The sequence below is a fragment of the Bubalus kerabau genome, chromosome 3 (genome assembly GCF_029407905.1).
Source record: "Bubalus kerabau isolate K-KA32 ecotype Philippines breed swamp buffalo chromosome 3, PCC_UOA_SB_1v2, whole genome shotgun sequence".
Classification (NCBI taxonomy): Eukaryota; Metazoa; Chordata; class Mammalia; order Artiodactyla; family Bovidae; genus Bubalus; species Bubalus kerabau.
Window position 1 is genome coordinate 129,708,654 of NC_073626.1, and position 26,540 is coordinate 129,735,193.

Below are 26,540 nucleotides of genomic sequence, written 5' to 3' on the forward strand. Positions count from 1 at the left end.
TAGAATTTCCAAGGATGTTTTTATACAAATAAAAAATAATCCTAAAATTTATTTTGAATCATAAAAGATTGTGAAAATCCAAAGAAATCTTGAGCAAATATAACAAATCTGGAGTCATCATGCTACCTGATTTCAAAATATGTAGCTATGGTAGCCAAAACAGCATGGTACTAACATAGGAAGAGACATATAGACCTAAAGAACCAAACAAGGAACCCAGAAATAAGTTACATATTTATGGACAACTGATCTTCTTTAAAAGTTCCAAGAACACATAAGAGTACAGAATAGTTTCTTCAATAAGTGGTGCTGGGAACATGGATATGCACAAGCAGAAGATTGATATTGGTCCTTAATTTCACATCATACAAGTGTCAACTCAGAATTTAATTAAAGACTTAAATATAAGACCTGAAACTGTAAAGCTATTATGAGGAAACATAAGGAAAATTCTTCCTAACATGGATATGGATAATAATTTTTTGGATGCAACCATCAAAACGAAAGCAAAAATAGACAAATGGGATTGTATCAAATTAAAAAGCTTCTACATAGCAAAGGAATGATGAATAAAGTGACAAAACCTATGGAATGAGAGAAAACATTTGTTAGACATTATACATGTGATAAGAGGTTAATATCCAAAATACTGAAGGAAGTCATACTAATCAATAGCAGTAAAATAAATAAACCAATTAAAAATGGGTAAAAGTTTTGAATAGGTATTTTTCCAGTGAAGACATATAAATGGTCAACAGATAAATGGAAAAAAATCAGCATCACTAATCATCAGGGACATGTATATCAAAGTGAAAATAAGAACCACAAAATTACCTCACACTTAGACTGGTTATTATCTAAAAGATAAAAGATAAGTATTTGCAAGGATGTAGAGGAAAGGGAACATTGTTCATTACTGATGAGAATGTAAATTGGTATCACCACTATGGAAAACAGTGTGGAAGTTCCTCAAACTACTAAAAATAGAACTATCATACGATCCAGCAATCCAACTCTGGGTATATATGTATCCAAAGAACATGAACTCAATACCTTGAAAGACATCTGCACCCCACATTCATCGTAGCATTGCTTGTAATAGCCGAGACACCAGATCAACCTGCACCCATCACATTTGCAACAATATGGATGAATCTTGAGGAAATTATGCTAAATAAAATAAGCCAGCTCAGGAAAAATATCCTGAATAATCTTACTCATATGTGGAATCTAAAAAAACTTTGTCTCACAAAGAATAAAGTAGAAAGTTTGCAAGGGCTGTGGGTTGGAGAAATAAGAGATGGTCAAAGAAACAAAGCTTCAGTTACGCAGGATAAATAAATTCTGGAGATTTAAAGTCCAGCATGATGACTATTTAATAATACTACATTGTATACTTGAAATTTTCTAGGAGAATAGATCTTAAATGTTCTTACTACACACAAAAAATGATAATCATGTGAAGTGGTAGATGTGTTAATTAGCTTGATTTTAGTATTCAGTTCAGAATGTATATGCTTATCAAATTGTTTTACACAATAAATGCATTCAATTTTTTCAGTTATATCTTAATAAAGCTGTGAAAAATATCTTTTTCAAAATTTTTTCATAGTTTCCATTCTCACCATTACTGCTTTTGTTTAGAATATACTCACTCTGCAATGAATTACAAGTAAGCAATTATTACAATGCAATTACTCCTATAATGGAAGTAGATAGAATTCACTCCAGATTTAATAACAAATAACTTGATAAGTAATAAATAGTAAATCCTGAACACTTTGCACATAAAAAGACCTCTGATAAATGTTTGCTGAATTTAATAAAAGCTTGTAAGTATGTTAATAAACTAATTTAGTCATCTTAGAAGAACCAACCATATAGAATTATTATGGCCCAAATATATATATTTTAAATAAGTTCCCAAAGTGCCTTAAATTCTTTCAGTTTAATTCAAGCTGTTTATTCACATTGCCATTTACTCATTCATTTATTCAACAAACATTTATCTCGTGCTTACAATGTGACAAAAACTATGCCAAGTTCAGAAAACATAAAAAAAAAAATCAAACCTGATTATCTGCCTTTGAGGAATTGTAACAGTGAGACCACTGACACAATTTGCTTAATTTTTATGTTATCTAAAACCAATGAAATATCTACCTTTACAATCATTTTGAAACCAGTAGGTGGTGTTTTGGGGGCTCTAAAGAGCTCCTATCCTTTATGTACCACCACAGAAAGAATTCAATGAGAGGCAAAGTAATAGATAAGAAGTGATTTATTAGCATGGGATGCGTGTGAGTCTTATGAGCAGGGAGACAAGAGGGTTCTATTCCCCAAGAACCTAGTAGGCTACAATTTTATAAACAAATAAAAAGTGGGGAAGAAAAGAAGATCACTTTATTCTTCATTCTTGAGTAGACATCATGTTCCCATCATCAGGTCCTCCCCCAAGTTGGGCAGTGGAAATTTTGTCCCTATATGGTCAAGCCGGGACTGCAAAAATTATGTCAAGTTTCTGTATGGTAGGCACTTTTCCATCTTAGAGATCTTTAACTTACTGAGTTCACTGGACAGGATGTGGGTCTTATGCCACCATTTTTATTTTAGAGGGTGGGCTATGTTTCGTGCTTCGGTTTCATGGTTTTATTGCTAAGCAAGGCTGCTTGGTTTTCTGGTTAAGCAAACTTCTTGACTGAGTAATCATTAACGTACAGGGGTCTCCTATGTCTTTTCTACTTATAATTCCCTAGAGCCTCTTGATGAAAGTGAAGGGGAGAGTGTAAAAGTTGGCTTAAAACGCAACATTCAAAAACTAAGATCATGGCATCTGGTCCCATCACTTCATGGGAAATAGATGGGGAAACAGTGAAACCAATGACAGACTTTATTTTTGGGGCTCCAAAATCACTGCACATGGTGATTGCAGCCATGAAATTAAAAGATGCTTGCTCCTAGGAAGAAAAGTTATGACCAACCTAGAGAGCATATTAAAAAGCAGAGACATTACTTTGCCAACAAAGGTCTGTCTACTCAAAGCTATGGTTTTTCCAGTGGTCATGTATGGATGTGAGAGTTGGACTATAAAGAAAGCTGAGCACTGAAGAATTGATGCTTTTTGAACTGTATTGTTGGAGAAGACTCTTGAGAGTCCCTTGAACAGCAAGGCGTTCTAACCAGTCCACCCTAAAGGATATCAGTCCTGAATATTCATTGGAAGGACTGATGCTGAACCTGAAACTCCAATACTTTGGCCACCTGATGGGAAGAACTGACTCATTTGAAAAGACCCTGATGTTGGAAAAGATTGAAGGCGGGAGGAGAAGGGGATGAAAGAGGATGAGATGGTTGGATGGCATCATTGACTCAGTGGACACGAGTTTGAGTAAGCTCCAGGAGTTGGTGGTGGACAGGGAGGCCTGGTGTTCTGCAATCCATGGGGTCACAAAGAGTCGGACATAACTGAGCAACTAAACTGAACTGAACTGAGGATTAAGTATTTAATCACCTACTTTTTCCCTTTACTCTGTCTCTATTGATTTCACATATGGTTTCCACTAATTCAGACTGACAAATAATCAGTTAAATAAGTAAAATTTAAGACAGAGTTAACATGTTTAGCAGGCTTCCTTGGTGGCTCAAGACAGTAAAGAATCCACCTGCAATATAGGAGACTTGGGTTCAGTCCCTGGATCAGGAAGGTCACCTGGAGAAGGGAATGGCTACCCGCTCTAGTATTTTTGCCTGGAAAATTCCATGGACAGAGGAGCCTGGCTGGCTACAGTTACAAAGTGTCAGACATGACTGAATGAGTAACACTAGCAGGTTTAGCAAATTAAAAAAAAAAAGAAGAAGAAGAAGAAAAAGAAGATGCAAGCAATTAAATTTGAATTTCACATATTTTTTTTTTAGTGTACATATGCTCCACGTAGTACTTTCAAAGTACTTATATAATAGTTTTGTTTATCTGCACTTTAAATGTATGTTTGTATCCTGTATTTTATCTGGCAACCCAAATTTCAGAGCTCTTATAATATCATTTACTTTTCTAGCTTTATTAGGATTGTAAAACTAGAGAGAAAATAACACACCCTACAGAGGCCCCTTCCCCATCCTACTGAGGCCCCTTCCCCATTAGGCTCCTTCCCCTTCACACCACTCTCTTAGCACCCTCAGAAAAATTAATGAAGCTCTGGGACCTTTGTATGAAGGACATTTTTCTCAAGCAACATTATGTACCCTGTCAGACATACTTTCCACTGAGTGCAATAGTTTTCTCATTTAAGTCTCCTGTCAGGGAATAGTTTGAGTGTAGTGATATTTTTAATATAGTATTTCACTGGAGGATTTTCTAGTGCTATAGAAATAATTACATTATTAATGCCTTTGTGACCCCCATTGGGTAGCTAAGGGGCATATAATATTTATAATCACATTATAAAGGAGAAACTGAGATAAAGTTAAGCTTAGTCATTTTTGTCAAGGTCACGGAATGAATCACCAGTGAAGCTGAATACAGACAGTCAGCGAGCCAATGGCTCTGTGTACTTTAGAGTATGGAGGATTTCATTGGGGATAAAATTGGTAGAGAGTAATCAAAATTATATGCAACACACTAGAATTATCTCTATGTCCTTCTTTCCCTGCCCTGGTCATCTGTTTGTCCACTTCTGGGTAGTTTCATGTGAACAAGATGGTCACAGGGCACCTCACATAGGAGAAGAAGCACCGTAAGGAGATTTACAGTGTGTGCTCTAATGCTCCTTCTACTCAGATGAGGCAGAAATTAGAACCAAACCAAGTCCGATTCACTACCAGTCTTGTCAGTGTACTAAATGTGTAATCCTGGGAAAACCACCCAAAGCCTCCCAGCTTGAGTCTTTATCATGAAGATATTAACATCAGTCTTGACAGACTATGCTTTTATAGATGCTGTTCATGAATCACCTAGCAAATTATTACTACATACTTTTATTGAATAGAAAAAAATCAAACATTCTATATAATTTCTTCCTTTCTCTGATTCTTGGTTTCATCAGCAGAGAAATGATGGGATTAGGAATAAATGACCTCAGAGGTCTTCTCCAACTGTCTTACAGACAGAATTTATTTATAGAATTTAACAGATTGGGAACTTAAAAAAAAAAAAAAATCACTGAAATTCAGCCTAAAACAGTGCCCAGGTTTATAAGTTGTCTCTTAAACAGGCTTCAATTCTATACAATTCTCCTACAGTGAATCTGTTACTGATAATCCACAACAGGGTGCAGGTAATGCTCTTGTACACGCACATGAGGACCCTCTAATACTGAAGATTTATTTCTAGCATTAAACATAACCTTTTTTCTCTGTTTCAAAAAGCCCTCATGTCATGGTACTTGCATTTAAGCAAAGACTGTGAAAAGCAAGGAATCTCTGCCTAAAGCCATTTTTTCTGCATGTTAGGTAACACAGGAAGACCTTGAATTTTGGAGTCAGACATTCATGAGACCTTAGGCAGAAAGGTTAACTTCCTCTAGGCCTCCCTTAGTTACTTTATATTTGAAAGATATAACACAAGTTTATTATAAAATGAAATGACATAGTGAAAATTGTCCTCTTAAATAACTTTCTTGTTTAACTGTTTTTCCAACAAGTTAAAGTTGGAAAGACACATCCAGTGTACTTCCTTCTTAGATGCAGTTGTCTTTTGAGGGTACTCTATGATAATTATTAAAGATTCATTTATTTATTCCACTCATTTATTCATGAGCTTTCTCTCTTTTCCATGTAAAACTGTATAACTCCTTATTGTTACAACAGAGGCCATTTTGCTTACATTAACTAAAAGTGTTATTCTCTCTTATTAACAATTCAGCATTTAAAATATATGCTTATGGTTCTTTTTGTCTCATTTACACTTTTCTTAGCTGTGCAAAAGCTTTTGAGTTTAATTAGTTCCACTTGTTTATTATTGTCTTTATTTTCATTACTCTAGCTCATGGGTCAAAAAAGATCTTGCTGCAGTTTATGTCAAAGAGTATTCTTCCTATGTTTTCCTCCGAGAGTTTTATAGTGTCTGGTTTTACATTTAAGTCTTACTCTATTTTGAGTTTGTTTTTGTGTATGATGTTAGATAGTGTAATAATTTCACTGTTTTACAGAATGGGAGAAAATATTTGCAAACAAAGCAACTAACAAGGGATTAATCTCCAAAATATATAAATAGCTCATGCAGCTATATATATATATATATATATAAAATCCAAACAACCAAATTAAAAAATGGGCAAAAGATCTAAATATATATTTCTCCAAAGAAGACATATAGATGCCAAAAGGTACAAGAAAAGATGCTCAGTATCACTAATTGTTATAGAAATGCAAGTCAAAACTACAATGAGGTATCATCTCACACTAGTCAAAATGGCCATCTTAAAAAAAATCCACAAACAATAAATGCTGGAGAAGGTGTGGAGAGAATGAAACCTTCTTGCACTGTTGACGAGAATGTAAATTGATACAGTCACTATGGAGATCAGTATGGAAATTCCTTAATAAACCAAAAATAGAACTACCATATGGCCCTGCAATCCCACTACTGGGTGTACACCCTTAGAAAGCCATAATTAAAAAAGACACATGCACCCTAATGTTCCTTGCAACACTATTTGCAAAAGCCAGGATATGGAAACAACCTAAATGTTCATCAACAGATGAATTAATGAAGATACTGTACATATATGTGATGGAATATTATTCAGCTATAAAAAGGAACAAAGTTGAATCATTTGTAGAGATGAGGATGCACCTAGAATCTATCATACAGAGTGAATTAAATCAGAGAGAGAAAGATCATATTTAATGCATATATGTGGAATCTAGAAAAATGATACAGATGAACCTATTTGCATGATAGGAATAGAGACACAGATACAGAGAACAGACACACAGGAGGGTGGTGAGGTGGGATGAATTAGGAGATTGGGATTGACATATATACATGACCATGTGTAAAATAGATAGCTAGTGGGAAGCTGCTGTATAGCACACAGAGCTCAGCTCAGTGCTCTCTGGTGACCTAGAGGCATGTGATGGAGATGGGGAATGGAAGGGAGAGTTAAGAAGGAGAGGATTATGTATACATATGCTGATTTACTTCTTGTAAGCAGAAAGCAACACAACATTGTAAAGCAACTATAGATCTGATCTGATCTGATACCCCAATTAAAAAAAAATGCTTACAAGATAAAATATCCTTTAATTTTTCTATCACGAATCTACTAATTTTCTTCCCACAATTTGAAATACCTACTTAATTAGCAGTGATATGCCAAATGAGAAAGGCAAATAAGTAGGAAACTGTGCAAAACTGGTAGCAAGTTTCAGTTCAGTTCAGTTCAGTCACTCAGTCGTGTCTGACTCTTTGCGACCCCATGAACTGCAGCACACCAGGCCTCCCTGTCCATCACCAACTCCCGGAGTCCACCCAAACCCATGTCCATGGAGTCAGTGATGCCATCCAACCATCTCATTCTCTGTCATCCCCTTCTCCTCCTGCCCTCAATCTTCCCCAGCATCAGGGTCTTTTCAAATGGGTCAGCTCTTCGCATCAGGTGGCCAAAGTATTGGAGTCTCAGCTTCAATATCAGTCCTTCCAATGAACACCCAGGACTGATCTCCTTTAGGATGGACTGGTTGGATCTCCTTGCTGAACAAGGGACACTCAAGAGTCTTCTCCAACACCACAGTTCAAAAACATCAATTCTTCAGCGCTCAGCTTTCTTTATAGTCCAACTCTCACATCCATACATGCATGACTACTGGAAAAACCATAGCCTTGACTCGACAGACCTTTGTTGACAAAGTAATGTCTCTGGTTTTTAATATGCTGTCTAGGTTGGTCATAACTTTCCCTCCAAGAAGTAAGCATATTTTAATTTCATGGCTGCAATCACCATCTGCAGTGATTTGGGAGCCCCCAAAAATAAAGTCAGCCACTGTTTCCACTGTTTCCCCATCTATTTGCACATACACAAATGATTTATAAAAATATTTCAGTGAAACAACACATTCTTTTAAGTAAAATACTTATGAAATCCCAGAATAATAACGATTCATCTTTCAAATCTAATATCTATGATCCCATTGCAGCTTTGGTTATATTATTCTATCATCCGGAATTCTTTCCTCCTGTGGGGAATGTAGCCCTGGCTATTTACTGGGCAGCAAAATACAAAACAGCAGACGATGAGTGTCTTCTACATACCACCATTATCCTTGAGCCATAACACTTGCTACATGCTGGTTCCACATTCTCTCTGGTTGTTAGCTTCTTGCTGTGATGCTCAAGTGTATGTATCAATTCAGCTTTACCTGCCACCTCTCCCACTGACCTCACTCACCGCCTCAGTGCCCTTTTTCTCATTCCATGGCTGATAAACTTTCAGGACTTTTTCAAAATTTTATGCTGGCTCATGTCTCTGTGGGTCTGCTTGTGTCTATATTTAGAATACCCTTTCTGGCACACTTTATTTCCCTCATGGTTTCTCTATTTAGATTCTGCTGCTTCTGTAAAAACCCTCTGTGGCCTCCCTAGTTTGGCCTAGGTACAGTATCCTCTGTAACCTCTGACCCAAGAGATTTCAATCAGATCACCCATCATGACTTTGGCTCCCTATGAGAATAGAAAAACCAGTCTATCAGAGGCCATATTTTTTATTTCTGAATTTTCACTGCTGCCTGATACATAAAAGCTCAATACGTGGTGAACAAGTGAAAAATAGGTAAATGAATGAGCATATTCACTGATATCTTCCATAGGGATCTCTATAGCCAGGCTTCAGGCTGAGCAGGAGCTTATGAAGCAGTCCTGCATGAAGAGATTGGAGCAACAAAAGCAGACACAAGAGGATTGTGTTTAAATTAACCAAAAAAAAATCTCTCTCAGGAGGGTGTACAGAAAGAGTAAGTGCTTAGTGTTGGAGGCAGAAGCCAGAGATACATGTGGAGAAAAACAGCATGTGTGCCATAAATAATGAGAAATCATCTACCGTGTAGGTAAGATAGATATACCTGCCTCATGAGACTGTTGCAAAAATTAAAGAAATGCATAGAACACACTTGCCTTGTTCCAAGTAATCAGTCAGAAAATGCTAATAATAACCATGGTTATTATATTTTTTACTTAGAATAATAAAACTACGTCAACTTATGAAAATACCCTAAGTCTGTGCTTGAACCTCTGTGATGCTCTATAACAGTTCTACAATATGTCTGCTGCTGCTACTGCTGCTAAGTCGCTTCAGTCATGTCCTACTCTGTGCGACCCCAGAGATGGCAGCCCACCAGGCTCCCCTGTCTCTGGGATTCTCCAGGCAAGAACACTGGAGTGGGTTGCCATTTCCTTCAATATCTCTAGTTAGTGAAGAAGCAGAGACATTACTTTGCTGACAAAGGTCAGTGTAGTCAAAGCTATGATTTTTCCAGTAGTCATGTACAGATGTGAGAGTTGGATCATAAAGAAAGTAGAATACTGAAGAACTGATACTTTTGAACTCTGGTGTTGGAGAAGACTCTTGAGAGTCCCTTGGACTGCAAGGAGATCAATCCAGTCTATCCTATAGGAAATCAGCCCTGAACATTGGAAGGACTGATGCTAAAGCTGAAGCTCCAATACTTTGTCCACCTGATGAGTAGAACCGACTCATTAGAAAAGACCCTGATGCTGGGAAAGATTAAAGTCAGGAGAAGAAGGGGATGACAGAGGATGAGATGGTTGGATGGCATCACTGACTCATTGGATATGAGTTTGAGCAAACTCTGGGAGTTGGTGATGGACAGGGAAGCCAGGAGTGCTGCAGTCCATGGGGTCAGAAAGAATTGGACATAACTGAGCGACTGAACTGAACTGGTCTATTCTTTTAAAAATATCCATTTGCTACATACACACTGGATGCCAATGACATCCCAAGCAGTCTCAGTATTTGTTTCATCCTCTATGTAGTATGCTTTTGGGGACCAAATGAATAGAGTGTTCACTATGATTAACAATTTTTCCTCATCATGTGTACAGTACCTGTGTGTGCTAAGTCCCTTAAATTGTGTCCGAATCTTTGCAACCTTATGGACTGTAGTGCCTCAGGCTCCTCTGTCCATGGGATTCTCCAGGCAAAAATACTGGAGTGGGTTGCCATGCCCTCCTCCGGGGATCTTCCTGACCCAGGGAATGAACCTGTGTTTCTTATGTCTCCTGTATTGGCAGGTAGGTTCTTTTCCACTAGTGCCACCTGGGAAGCCCCATGTGTACAGATATTTTAGCTTAAACAAGGCTCAGGTCCCTTATTAAGATTTTCTCTGTGAAAGAGAAATATCATATGACATCCCTTATATGTGGAATCTAAAAATAAATAATACAAATGAACTTTTTCACAAAGCAGAAAGAGACTCACAGACTTAGAAAATGAATTTATGTTTGCCGGGGTAAGGGATAGTTAGGGAGTTGCAGATGGTCCTGTACACACTGCTATATTTAAAATAAATAGTCAACAAGTACCTATTGCATAGCATATGGAACTCTGCTCAGTGTTATGTGACAGCCTGGATGGCAGGGGAGTTTGGGAGACAATGGATACACATGTATGTATGGCTGAGTCCCTTTGATGTTGACCTGAAACTATCACAACATTGTTAATTGGCTACACCCCAATACAAAATAAAAAATTCAAAAGAAAAAAATTAAAACCTTAAATAAAGAAAATATTTTCTCTGTAAGTCTCCCAAACAGTTCCTATTTCCCCAAAGGTGCAAACAGGTCACTAAGATTTTCTTGACATCGCTCTTTTACAATGAAGGAACCTAGTCTTTGGGTGAAATCAGGATCAAATTGGGTCAAAGATGTGTAAGGCATTTCTTGAATATTAATTCACAAACTTGTTTTTAGTAAGTGTCTGCTAATATGTTGAATAATTTCTTGGACAAAAGGGCTAAAAAGAAAAACAGGAAAGGACCCAGGAACTGAGTTACAAAAATCAATGTTGAAAAAACTTTGTTGAAAATGTTCATCGTACAGAGAAGCATAAACTAGAAGAGAATAGAAAAGAATAGAATAGCATTGAAATGTGTATATTACCATATGTAAAATACATGACAAGTGCAAGTTCGATGCATGAAGCAGGGCACTCAAAGCTGGTGTTCTGGGACAACCCTGAGGGATGGGATGGGGAGGGAGGTGGAAGGCGGGTTCAGGGTGGTGAGACACATGCACGCCCATGGCTGATTCATGTCGATGTATGGCAAAACCCATCACAATCAGTTCAGTTTAGTTCAGTCGCTCAGTTGTGTCCGACTCTTTGCGACCCCATGAACTGCAGCACGCCAGGCCTCCCTGTCCATCATCAACTCCCAGGGTTCACCCAGACTCACGTCCATCGAGTCAGTGATGCCATCCAGCCATCTCATCCTCTGTCGTCCCCTTCTCCTCCTGCCCCCAATCCCTCCCAGCATCAGAGTCTTTTCCAGTGAGTCAACTCTTCACAAGAGGTGGCCAAAGTACTGGAGTTTCAGCTTTAGCATCATTCCTTCCAAAGAAATGCCAGGGCTGATCTCCTTCAGAATGGACTGGTTGGATCTCCTTGCAGTTCAAGGGACTCTCAAGAGTCTTCTCCAACACCACTGTTCAAAAGCATCAATTCTCTGGCGCTCATCCTTCTTCACAGTCCAACTCTCACATCCGTACACAGGAAAAACCATAGCCTTGACTAGACAAACCTTTGTTGGCAAAGTAATATCTCTGCTTTTGAATATGCTATCTAGGTTGATCATAACTTTCCTTCCAAGGAGTAAGCATCTTTTAATTTCATGGCTGCAGTCACCATCTGCAGTGATTTTGGAGCCCAAAAAAATAAAGTCTGACACTGTTTCCACTGTTTCCCCATCTATTTCCCATGAAGTGATGGGACTGGATGCCATGATCTTCATTTTCTGAATGTTGGGCTTTAAGCCAACTTTTTCACTCTCCACTTTCACTTTCATCAAGAGGCTTTTTAGTTCCTCTTCACTTTCTGCCATAAGGGTGGTGTAATCTGCATATCTTGTAAAGTAATTAGACTCCAATTAAAATAAATTAATTTTAAAAAGAGAAAAGGGACACCTCCCAGTTGGGGAAGGAGGGTGTTGGGGACACTTTCATAGTAAAGATAATGACTAAAATACATTTTGAAAAATGAACCAGTGTTCATGACATACTAGAAGAGACATTTTCAACAAGAAAGAATAGCACTTTGAAGGAAAAAGACAAATGAGCAAAATGTACTCTAGTGATTATATGTACATGTTTTTGACATATTTAATGCTAATATAGAGCATTATTATTTATACAATTAAATTTACAAAAGGAAAAAAACTTCCAAATAATATATCTTGTCATGTAAAGCCAAGATTTATTATAAGTCCAAATTTCTTTTTTTAAAAAGTAATGCTTTTTAAAAAAAATATTGTTGGAGTATAATTGCTTTACTATATTGTGTTAGTTTCTGTGTTACAGCAAAATGAATCAATTATATGTGTACATATATTCCCTCCCTCTTGGACCTCCTTCCCAACTACTTCCCCAATATACAGTAAGCATACACACTGAGAAAACCATAATTCAAAAAAATGTGTACTTTAATTTTTTTATTGCAGCACTATTTACAATAGCCATGACATGAAATTAACTTAAATATCCATCAACAGAGAAATGGATGCAGAAAATGTGGTAGATATATACAACTACTATATATATATATAGTATATAGATATATATATTACAATGGAATACTACTCAACTATCAAAAAGAAGTCCAAATTTATTGATGAAGTGATTTGACCTCTGATAACTTGACTCAGCTTACTTGTCTAGCTTCTTATTTCCCTCTTTCTTGGTGATTGATAGTCATTACTTTTCATGCGTGTGTATTGTCACTTCAGTTATCTCTGACTCTTTGTGACCCTATGGACTATAGCCCACCAGCCTCCTCTTTCCATGGGATTCTCCAAGAAAGAATACCAGAGTGGGTTGCCATGCTCTCCTCCAGGTGATCTCCCCAACCCAGGGATCAAAGCCACATCTCTCATGTCCCCTGTATTGGTAGGTGGGTTCTTTACCACTGGTGCCACCTGGGAAGCCCAGTCATTAACTTAGGTGTTGATTTTTTTTTTTCCATAAACAGCTAGATAGTAATATTTGTTTTGTGGGCCAGGCAATCTCTGTTGCAACTACTCAATGCTTGTTGCTTGAAAGCAGCTACAAGCAATACAAAAATACATGGGCATGACTATGTTCCATTAAAACTTTTTCAATGGACACTGATATTTGAGTCTTATGTATTTTCCATGTTATGAAATTGCAATTAACAAAACTAAAAATAGAGTTACCATATGATCCAGCAATCCAATTCATGAGCGTTTATATCTGGACAAAACTATAATTCAAAAGGATGTATGAACCAATATGTTCATAGCAGCACTATTTACAGTAGCCAAGACTTTGAAGAAACCCTAAATTGACAAGAATGGATAAAGATGTTATACACACATTCATGTACACACATACACACATAATGAAATACTACTCAGCCATAAAAAATAATGCCATTTGCAGCAATATGGATGGATCTAAATATTATCACACTAAGTGAAATAAGCCAGAAAGAGAATACAAATAGCATCTGATATCATTTATACGTGAAATCTAAAATATGACACCAAAAAACCTATCTACAAAAGAGAAACATACAGATGTAGAGTACAGACTTAGGGTTGCCAATAGGGAGAAGGTGGGGGAGTGATGGAGTGGAAGTTTGGGATTATCAGATGCAAACTATTATAGATAGATTGGATAACCAACAAGGTCCTATTGTGTAGCACAGGGAACTATATTTGATATCCTGTGGTAAACCATAATGGAAAATAATATAAATTAGAATATTAAAAAGAATAATGAATTATTCATTATTTATAATATGAATATTATAAATAATTGAATAAATTTTTAAAAAGAAAACTTTGTTAGCTTATGAGCCATACAAAAACAAGTACAGAATGGATTAGGCTCTCAGAATGTAGTTTACCAACCCCTATTTTTAAAAAATCATTACAGTGTACTGACTGAAAGCTAGAGCAGGAGATGGATAGTATGAAATTTACTCTCAACTCAACAATTGTATTAACTTTGTAATCTTGAAGTAGAGTTTAGATATATTGCTCAAGATCATCTCCCTGAAGGTGATGGGGAATCATTTAAAGAGTTGAAACAGGACTGCAGAGTAATCTGATTTGCATTTTAGAAAAGTGTTTCTTTTTAAAGGGTTGGACTTGGATAAATGGAGGGGTATTAGGAAGAATTATAGAACAAATGGCATTCATTTAGTCAGCTTTTTCTCATTGTTATATCTGAAATCAGAATACATCATACTATATTACATGTCTTTACTAAAATACTGTATTTTTTTCTAATGTCATTTATAAATATACTATATTTGTCGTTATAAAATAATTAAAGGTCCACTGTATATTTTAACCTTGTGAGTATCACGGTTGATAGGAACAGATTCAGAACCTGGGGACCTCAGATGGGAATGCCTTTGTAAAGCATTTTTACTAGGAACATGGACCATTTGTTTCCTTTGGTGATACAGTATCCCATTCCATAAAGTGGTTCCAAAAAAATAATGAAATTTGTTTTTTTACAAGTTAGCTTTATCTGTTGCAGCAATGATTAATAGCCCATGATCACCCTGGCTTACAAAAAGAAGTAAAACATGTGAAAACAATGTTCTGAGTGAGATGAATTCAAATTTTGCAAATAAGATGAAAGTCAATAAAAGTAGGTGCCATTGAGTTTAGAGCTTTTCCTATTGTGCTGTGTAAAAAAAGAATGTGAGTATTGCAAACTGTATGTCTTGGGTTAGAAACCAGGTTCCAGTATCTGCCTATTATGTGGCCTCCACCAAATCACTTAACATTGCTGAGCCTTAATTTCACTTCTGTGAAATGAGGATGACAACACATGCCTTAATATATTTGGGGAAATATTCATTATTTTGCATGTATGCGGTCTAGAACATTGTTAGCTACATAGTATTAAATCATAGGTTTTTGAGAATTATATTTGGAATGATGTACCTGTGTGTGTTAGGGTGCATGCACAAAATTCTCATCTTTCCAAATTAGCTCTTGATTGGACCACAGTGACCTTCATGTCCCTGAAACAGACTTTTTAAAAACTTTTTACCCTCTTAACACTATCCATTATTCAAAAAGAAAGTATTTCCTTTGGTTTCTTGAATATCAAGTAGCCAATATTTTCTAATAGCTGTAAGTGGAACCTTAAAATTGTGTGTAAATGTAACCTTTAGAAATCTTGAAAAAATTTAAAAAAATGTTATTATATCTGTAAGTCTCTCACATTTCCTACTTAGAACACAAATTACATGTGTTTCAAACTATGTAACATTTTTGCACAGTCTCAGATGTCCTACTCAGTATATTTTTGAACATATTTTTGTCTTTGCATGTTTATTCCCTGATCTTTCTTTCACTGTGCTCAGTCAACTGTAAAGTCTATCAGATGACTTCATTCCTGATTTTTTTTTTTAATTTTGTTGGAGGATAGTTGTTTTACAATGCTGTGTTACTTTCTGCTGTATGACAAAGTGAATCAGCTCAAAGTACATCTATATCCCCTCTTTTTTGGAGTCCCTTCAACTCTAATACTTTTTAATTCTAGATTTTCCATTTCTTCTTTTTTGTAGTTTTCTGTTTCTGAAAACACTCATCTCATCATATGTTTAAATTTCCTTTGCTATTTCCATTTTTTGATATATTTATCCTATTCATTTAAAAATTCTTCATCAGGCTACCACTTTGCACTAAGTGATGGTCTCAGATGATTTAGGAGGACTTCTACCCATTTCATTTTCTCACCCCTGAGCTTTTGTTATGCTGCTTCCCACAGAAAATGGTTCATGAAAAAGAAAATGCTGATGTAAGTTGACTTACTCTGTGATTGGAGCACCTAGGAACCCTCATTCCTCATACCAGGCTTCTTATGGTCTTTACATTTGATTTTAAGTTAGACTTTTTCCTTTCATATTTTCCTTTATGATTGTTCCTTCTAGCTCTGGATCCAGGGATAAAAGCACGCAAGGTTTTTTTTGAGTCCTAAAAATGTCTTATTCCTTTCAGGAATTTAGCTTGTGTTTCTTTGTGTGTTCTGATTTCTGATTAGGTATCTTTCTGTTATTACAAGATTAGCATACAATATTTTGTAACATCTTACAACCTAATTAGAAGAAGAAAGGTGAGGCATTATTTTCTATTTTTTTAACTTTTTATTTTGTATTGGGGTATAACTGATTAACAAGCAATGTTGTGATAGTAACAGGCGTACAGCAAATACTTATACATGGATCCATTCTCCCACAAACTCCCCTCCCATCCAGGCTGCCACAAAACATTGAGCAGAGTTCCATGTGCTCAACGGGTCTTTGTAAGACATGATATATATATATATATATCATATATATATATATCATATATATATATATAAAAGTCTTCTTCTGAGACAGCAAAAAAGACACTGATGTATAGAACAGTCTTTTGGACTCTGTGGGAGAGGGAGAGGGTGGGATGATTTGGGAGAATGGCATTGAAATACATATAATATCATATATGGAACAAGTCGCCAGTCCAGGTTCGATGCACGATACTGGATGCTTGGGGCTGGTGCACTGGGACGACCCAGAGGGATGGTATGGGGAGGGAGGAGGGAGGAGGGTTCAGGATGGGGAACACAAGTATACCTGTGGCAGATTCATTTCGATGTTTGGCAAAACCAATACAATATTGTAAAGTTTAAAAATAAAATAAAATTTAAAACAAGCAAACAAAAAAATGATATTACAACAGGAAAAAAAAAAAAGTCTTCTTCCATTATTTTCCTGAGTCTTTTGCCAGCTTTTTATCTCAAAATTTTTAGAACAGCATTCAAGACCAACAAGTGTTGGCCTTATGTTCACTCTCTGGTCTCATCACTTCTTTATCTTTTCCTCTCTGCTTCTTCCTTCTGCCCCAATGACCTTCCTGCGCTTCCACTGGGACATTAGCACACTCCCACCTTTGCACTTTTTGCTTCTTCTTTCAGGCATGCTTTTCCTCAATACCAGGATGGATTACTTCCTTACCTCCTTCAAAGCTTAAAACACACAAAGAAACAAGAAACAACAATAAAAAAAATAATAATAATAAAGGCACGGAAAGAAAAAAAAAAAGCAAGAACTTTCTCATAGTAACTTTTCCTGGCCACACTATTTAAAATTGTACCTTTTTGAGATGTATTTACTCTCCTTCCTCCTGTTTCCATTTTCTCTATGCCATTTATTACCTTCATATGCAAGATGGTAGGATGTGTTTGTGTATGTGTATGTGTATGTATAATTTACTAGTGTGTTATCTTCTCCTCAGTTGAACACAAGTTTCATACATACAGAATTTTGTCTATTTTATCCACTGTTGCATTACTGCAACACATCATACAATGCTTGCACATATTGTGTTTGATAATTGTTATAAAATGAGTAACTAAGTAACACAAAGTTTAAAACATGATAGTCTCTCCAACATCTATACATTATTCATTATTTTATGTTTAGTAATTTGTGACCTCAAGGAAGGCTTGGGTTTTAGATTAGGCATCATGAACAAAGAAATATCCTTGTTAACTTGACAAATTAAACCTTTTACTAATATCATTCTTATTGAATCCATTCTACATGATTTTATGTATAGCCATGTACTTCCTGGAGATTAATGAGGTAAGTATGAAGTATTTTCTTTATCCTTAAGAAATTGCATGGTGTGTATGTCTGTGTAACTTCGCTTATATAACAAGTAATGTTACAAGGTAATTGAGCTTCATATGGTCAAACCAAGACATATAATTACATATGAGGAGAACTTGAACATATTTTTCCAAAACTTTAATGAGTAGAAAAATTTTTAAACCAGAAAATAATCCTTGGTAATGTTTCCCAAACGTCACAATATTAAGTTTATAGGAAATCATGAACTATTTGGATTCACTAGAATAAACTCCTGACTACATATTTTGATGCCTTTAATTTGATTGTCTCTGCCTCAGTTGCCTGGCCACCTAGCCTTTCCATGTGAGAAATGATGGCTAGACCTGTTTTCAGAGCTCAGATGCCTGCAGGGTGGAGCTCAAAGAGACAGGCCTTGACATCAGTGGGTGCTGGTTTATGACCCAAGTTCCATGTTTCTATCTGCGGAACTTTCTCAAGCCTATTTCCTTATCTGCAAGTGATTATTAACACCTTCTAACTAGTATGAGGATTAGAAACAACAGATGTAAAGCACTATGTACATAATGGAGACTCAACTGATGGTGTTGAATGTTGTGCTGAATGTGTCCTAAGAATACGTGTATTCATATTTAGTCTCAGAGCAGTCCAAAAGGCTGAATATGCAAAGACTCTGACTGAAAGATTTCTCTAACTTTTGAAGAAATTCTGAGCATTGGGGCTCATGGATATTTTCTGCAATACCAAACATGTATCACTTCTTTACCTCCTTCAAATCTTAAAACACAAAACAAAATAAATAAAAACATCATCAACAAAAAATATTAAAGAAATTGAAGGGGAAAAAGCAAGAACCTTCTCACAGTGACTATAGAGACTTTACAGGACTGAGGATACAAGATACTTGACATATATTTGTTACAACAATGAAAATCAGAACTAACAATTTGGACACATTTTTAAATGTAATGATTTCAAATAAGCTAATCTATTCATGATCGTTGCACTATTTATGTATTACATATCAGAAAGTAGCATATATAATGGCTTTAGTTCCTAAGTCATGCTCGACTCTAATTCATGGGGCACTGTATCCAGGAAGTTTAACATTTGGCCATATAAGCTGATGGAACACTGGCCATCACATTGCTTTCTTGAGACTGACAGTGTTTATTAACATATTAAGGTCTGAGAAATGTGTAGTAAAAATAAATCATTTAACTGTAGCAGTTAAAGGAACAAACATATTCACATATGGAGACTATATTTTCTTTTGAGAGTTTATCACAGCGCTTGATATGGAATCCCTTGGGATACCTTGGGAAGTGTGACGAGGTCAATCTCAAATTAGGACCCGGGGTGGTGACAACAAATTTCCTTCTTCAGTAATATTCAGCATACTCATTAGTTTTGTAGCACCTGATCAAGTCTTCATTAACTTCAGATCTTCCTTGGCACAATTTCTGACAAAGTCCTGATGCAGATGTCAATTTGAAGTTTTTTGACATGGGTCAAAATAAGGGACTTTAACTTGTAAGCTTATGGTATTATGATAAAATATTTTCCATAAAGCAAACTCTGCTCCAATTATTTCTTAACAATAAGAAGTCTTAATTCAAATTAAAGATTTTATTTGTCATATTGTAAGACTCTCAGTGGAGAAGGCAATGGCAACCCACTCCAGTACTCTTGCCTGGAAAATCCCATGGACTGAGGAGCCTGCAGTCCATGAGGTCGCCAAGAGTCGGACATGACTGAGCAACTTCACTTTCACTTTTCACTTTCATGCATTGGAGGAGGAAATGGCAACCCACTCCAGTGTTCTTGCCTGGAGAATCCCAGGGATGGCGGGGCCTGGTGGCTGCCGTCTATGGGGTCGCACAGAGCCGGACACGACTGAAGCGACTTAGCAGCAGCAGCAGCAGCAAGACTCTGTGTTGAAATTTACAAAGAAAAGATGAACGGAAAGTCAGTTTGTTTTGTAACTGGGAACAAACTGAGTGTTTAGGGGCACAGTCCAAGCTAAGTCAATAATCTTCTTTACCCTTGGCGGCAGCTTCTGCAAATGAGGCAGACAGGTCACGTCCTAAATGGAACTTCATGTGTCCTACACTTTCATATATTGAAATGAGGTAAACCTCAAAGTACATCAAAAGGGCTGAGATCTGGCTGATGCAAGGGGAGGAAGACACTAAGTAGAGAGTAAAACACAATGATGAGAGGAAAGAAGATTTTGCCAAGTCGATGGGTACACTGGATATATGATGACGTGAAAACAGAAAAAAGGAATTGGAATGTGAAAAATCATGCAGCTATGGCTTTAGAACACCGATTTTGTCCTTAAATCACTTAATATCATCAGGTTCTTTATCTGTAAAATGGGTTCTAACATTTTTCTGATTTAGTGCCATAGCTTATGCTAAAGAACTGCTTATCTACACAAATATCCTTGTGTCTTCCAAAGGCTTTTAGGCAGCTTACCAAAAATGTGGATAATTAAGATAAAATAAATTAAAAAACAAAAAGTCAAGATAAAGCATTAAGATGAGACCACCTTTAAGGTAAGTTCATAGACTTGCTCAGTTCTCAGAAATTAGCTATTGGTTTGTTTCAAAATTTCTTAGAAGCTAATGCCAAAAAAGAAAAACTAAAGACTACAAGTTTCATACTATAAAAATCATCACTCTGGTGCTTAGAAGCAGAAAGGCATTTTTTTGGTGTCAGTGTGTTGAATAGACCTGGGGTGAGCTCCCTGTGAGAGGCTGTACACATTGTCCTCGTGACAGCACAAATCTGATACATGATCTCACATCGTATCTGTGTGAAATAGGTCTCCAACATCTGTTCTTTCACAACCATCATGAACACATGAGGCAATTTTGATGACATCCCCACAATCAATATACTAGAGACAAAGCTTTAGAAAATAATATTTCTCATAACACTGATCAAAGAACCCCTATTTAGTCTGCAATTTTTCAGGGTGTCATATCACTGACTTGGGCTCTCTAACTTTAGGAATATTAACTTGTATTCATTACTTAAATAAATTTAAACATAGCCTCTACTAACAAAAAAAATTTCAACTTAGGTGGAAATTAAAGTATTTGATTTGAAATACCATTATCTACATTTAAGAGAATATACTTAAGTGATTTTTGTAGCTTATTATACTCTATATTTGGGCTTCCCAAGTGGCGCTAGTGGTAAAGAACTGGCAATGCAGGAGACATAAGGTACTCAGGTTCTATCCCTAGGTCGGTAAGATCCCCTGGAGGAAGGCGTGGGAACCCACTCCAATATTCTTGCCTGTAGAATCTCATGGACAGAGGAGCCTGGCGGTCTACAGTCCATGGGGTCTCAGAGAGTCTGACATGACTGATGCCACTGAGAAGGCAGGCATACTCTATATTACCCATGTCAGATGGTAAATGTGCTTTTTCCACTTCCTCTTTTGGTATGGGTGTTATATTAGAAAGGGCATTCCACTCTGATCTTCACTATTCTGATCTCATAAAGCTCATCTGTATGAAAAAGTCAATGGTACTTGATTAGTATATGCAGCAGTGATTCATATTGAATTGATTTTATTCATTTAAGAAATGTTTCTGCATGGCTACTATTCCCGGCACCAACCTAGGTTTCAAATCAGAAATGGGAAAAATGCAGTTATTATCTAGTTATAATGTACATGAAATATATAAATAAAATTGTCTTTAAATATTATTTGCTATTGCTCAGAGATAATACTTATATTTTAATTAACAAATATTAGATGTGAGATGATAACTCCTCATAATTTTGATTTGTATTTTCCTGATGATTACTGATGCAGAGCATCTTTTCTTGTGCCTATTGGCATATGTTAATAGTAGCTATTTCAAATTCTTTATCTGATAAGCCCAACATCTATGTCATTTTAGAGTTGACATAAATCAATTTTCCCCCTTTTGAGATGTCAAGATTTTCAACTCCATCAATCAAGGTGTTTTTATGCTCCATAGATTGATGTATGCATAGATTTGGAATGGTCCAAATATGTGTCAAGTTTATGATGTTTGCTAATGCAGTGTCTCCTATATCTTACAAACTCTCATCTGCTCACTCATGTTTCAAAGACTCAATGGCAAAGTCTCTGCACCTATAGTTTGTGTGAAATGTAGGAATCTGTCTCAGGGATGCCTCAGAGATTTTATTTTCTGCTCAAATATATATTAATGGTGAATATTTGTTCATAAAATATCTATATAGTGTTGTGCTCAGTAATGTGACATATATAAAAAATTACAGATTTAGATTCAAATCCAAATTTGATAAAACAGATATAAATTCCTATAATATTAATTCAGAGGGATTATAAAATTATTAATTTATACAGAGCATTGTATATGATACAAAAGGAGACATTCTTGGAGCACACTACGATTACAACATGATTTCCTATATGGACCAAAGGTTTTTAAAAAAGTCTTCCTTTCCTCTGGGCAGATGCAGCCTTATCCAGGGCATACAGCTTGGGTAGTTTTGGACAGGTCCCAAAACACAGGAGAGTTGGACAATCCTGAGTTACTGTCAGTAGAAAAAATATCAAGTAGTAAAAGATTAATTAGAAAATTAGTAAAGTAATGTTGTCCTTGCTGTTGCTGCTGCTAAGTCATTTCAGTTGTGTCCGACTCTGTGCGACCCCATAGATGGCAGCCCATCAGTCTCCGCTGTCCCTGCGATTCTTCAGGCAAGAACACTGGAGTGGGTTGCCATTTCCTTCTCCAATGAATGAAAGTGAAAAGTGAAAGTGAAGTTGTTCAGTCGCGTTCGACTCTTCCATGGGATTCACCAGGCAAGAGTACTGGAGTGGGTTGCCATTGCCTTCTCCAAATGTTGTCCTTAAGGTATTTTTAAACGTAAAAGCTCTCTTTAGGCTCTTTTTTACTCAACAGGGCTTCATGAAAGACGGACGAAGGATATTTGCATTTTGAAGTGTAGGCAGGTTTTGTGTAAGGGTAAAAATCATAGAGATACTTTCATTCGGGCAGCTGAAACAGAGCGAATGAAAACATGAATTTGGGAGCAGGAAACTTGTAGGAACATCTGGTAAAAGCATTTGGTTGGAACTGCTGTTTTGAGAATTAGAATTAGGATATAAGTGTGGAAATGCAGCTTTGTGCCAACTGACAGAGGACTTTGATTACTAGAATAAAGAATTTAAAATCTATCCTTTAGGCAACATCAAATCATTGCAGCATTTTGAGAAAATGATTGATATAATTAAAAGGGAATCTTTTTGGAAAATATCAGTACAATGAAAAGGATTTATTTTTCCACTTAAAATGAAAATCAGTTCTAGGTAGTTGTTATAGAGAAATTGCACATGAGGTAAATGAAATCAAGTCTAATTCAAGTGCATAGAGGTAATGATTTCTAATTCTTTGGTGTACTTGAATCTTGATTCATTCCATGAATGTCAGTATATTTATTCAAGCTGTGTCTAATAATTTTAAAATATTCTATTATTTAAGAAGACAATATGGATTTATAAGTTTAAACTTCAACACACAACTTCTTTTCCTACTCCATAGAAATTATAAATACATGCACACACACATACAAACACACACACACATACAAGTATTCAATATAAATACAAACAATACAAGTATAACTTGTCTTTTGAGTACAAGATAGAATAAACATACAAACAAGGAAGAAGGCTAAAGCCATGGGCGCAAGAAAACCTCTATCACAAATGATGAAAGAAAAAGGTTAAACTTCAAAAATACATGGGATTTGAAAAACTGACAATACTTATGGATAAAAATGGGAGTTATAAATCAAGAGGAGAAATTATGAACAGCTTCAAGTCAACAAATAAGAAAAAGGATGAAAATAGAAGGCTTATAAGTATATAAAATAGTAGCAATAATAAAAAAGATAAAATCTAAATATGTCTTAACCAATCACAAAATTTGTCTGCAAGTAAATATCACCGCAAAATATTATTAGTTCAAGAATGTTTTATAAGCAAATATCAGTAAACCTTCAAAGAGATAACAACTCCTAAACTGTACATTTTTCAGAGAAACAAATTGTAAATATTTGTGTAATAAATGAAGGAAAATAGCTAAAAAAGCTCTCTTCTTGTAATTTGATCTCTGGTTCCTCTCCCTTTTCAAAATCCAGCTTGTATATGGAAGTTTTCGGTTCATGTACTGGTGCAAAATTAGGAAAGGAGAACATCAAGGCTGTATATTGTCACCTTGCTTATTTAACTTATGTGCAGAGTACATCATGCAAAATGCCAGGTTGGTTGACTCACAAGCTAGGATCAAAATTGCTGGGAGAAATATCAACAAGCTCAAATATACTGATGATACTATTCTAATTGGTTGGATGGCATCACCAACTCAATGGAAATGAGTTTGAGCAAGCTTTGGGAGTTGGTGATGGATAGAGAATTCTGGCGTGCTACAGTCCATGGAGTCATGAAGAGTCAGACACGACTCTGTGACTGAAATGAACTGAACTGAATGGCAGAAAACAAAGAGGAACTAAAGAACCTCTTGATGAAGGTGAAAGAAGAAAGTGAGAAAGCTGGCTTAAAACTCGCCATTCAAAATACTAAGATCATGTCATCTGGTCCTATCACTTCACAGCAAATAGCAGGGGAAACAATGGAAACAGTGACAGACTTTATTTCTATGGGCTCCAAAATCACTGTATTACCCCATTGCCTCATGACTGAAACTGCTGCTGTTTACCCTGGTCAGCCTTGAACTCCATTTCTCTCACTTCTCCATCTTTCTGACCTCTGAACTTCTTTCCCACTGTGAAAAAAATTTGTATTTTATGGCAAGATAAGAAAAACTTTAACACAAAAAACTTTCCCTGTTCTTTGACCTCTTCTTTTCACCCAACATTGTGCATTGTGTATCAATATTTTTCATCAATGAAATATCCCTCATTGGCTGAAATACCTGCTCAACCTTAAAGAACAGCATTCTTCTAGCATCAGCAAAAAAAGTCCTAAAAAATAACATCCCTCCTTATTATTGGAAGAAAAGCTCTGACAAACCTAGACAGCATATTAAAAAGCAGAGATATTACTTTGTCAACAAAGATTTGTCTAGTCAAGGCTATGGTTTTTCCAGTGGTCATGTATGGATGTGAGAGTTGGACTATAAAGAAAGCTGAGCGCTGAAGAATTTATGCTTTTGAACTGTGGCCTTGGAGAAGACGCTTGAGAGTCCCTTGGACTGCAAAGAGATACAACCAGTCCATCCTAAAAGAGATCAGTCCTGGGTGTTCATTGGGAGGACTGATGTTGAAGCTGAAACTCCAATACTGTGGACACCTGATGTGAAGAGCTGACTCATTTGAAAAGACTCTGATGCTGGTAAAGATTGAACACAAGAGGAGAAGGGGACAACAGAAGATGAGATGGTTGAATGGCATCACCGACTCAATGGACATGGGTTTGGATGGCTCTGGAAGTTGGTGATGGACAGGGGAGGCCTGGCATGCTGCGGTTCATGTCATCACAAAGAGTCAGAGATGACTGAGCGACTGAACTGAACTGAACAAAATAACCTATATAATCTATAATCTAAATATGGAAAAGAATTGGTTTCAGCCAAACTTTTTCTTTTCTCATTGAGAAGTGAATTTGTAGCCCATGGGCAGAAGGCCAATTAATTTATAATAATATGTATTAAATAATTTCAGCTAACTTGACCAACAAATGCCAACACCAGTTTGGGGGCATTGAAATGTTCCTAGAATAAACTTTTAGAAGTCATCTAAGATTAAATTTCAGTAATACAAATAAATTATCGATATTGACTTTGTTTGATATGACCTAAATATTAACAAGACAATTTCTACTGTGTATCAAAATTCCTAAGTCCTAATCATTACTTAGTCTGTATGATAGATGTAAGAAAATCTGAATTATACTGTTAATACTGGGAAGTTACATGAGTAACAAAATTTTAATAAGAGTCAACTACTAAAATGTCTTTTTCTCCTTGGTCATGACCTCATTTCACTTATAACACAACAGTCACTGAGGTAAGCATTGTATCATTTAATCCTCACAAACAACATCTCACTTAATTCTTAGAAATATATGGTGAGGCAAATAGGTTTCCAGCTCTGTGAAGATGGAGTAGCACCATTCCTCACAGGTCTTCTCATTTACAACTAAACAACCTGAACATAAAACAAACATGAGGAGTCTCTGAAGGATGGGAAGGGGAAGGGGGGCTTCTGACACACCTGAGGACTTGAGGAATGACTTGGCTATGAGTTCCCTGGTTTCCTTTACCATCTTCAGGGGCTTGCTCAACCCTCCAGTCCTGAACCACCAACAGGCATAAGCCAAAAGAGCTCTAGGAAAACCTGGTACTCTCTGCCAGATAGCCAAGAAAGGGGTAGCTGAACACCAGAAAACCTTTCCGGATAATACGCTCTCTACTTCAGCTGAATGCCAACAGAACAAACAGAAAGCCGCCTCCCTCCCCACTGTGGTTTCTTTGAGACTGAGCAGGAAGTTCAAAGTTGGTTTTCCACCTCATCCTATCCCCTCCCTTCCCTAACCTCTTCCTCCTCTCAACCCACCCTCCCAAGCAAGCAGAGTATTCCTCCCATTACCTCCCCCACCAGGTGATAAATAGGGAATTTATCTTCCCTCTCTGGCTGCAT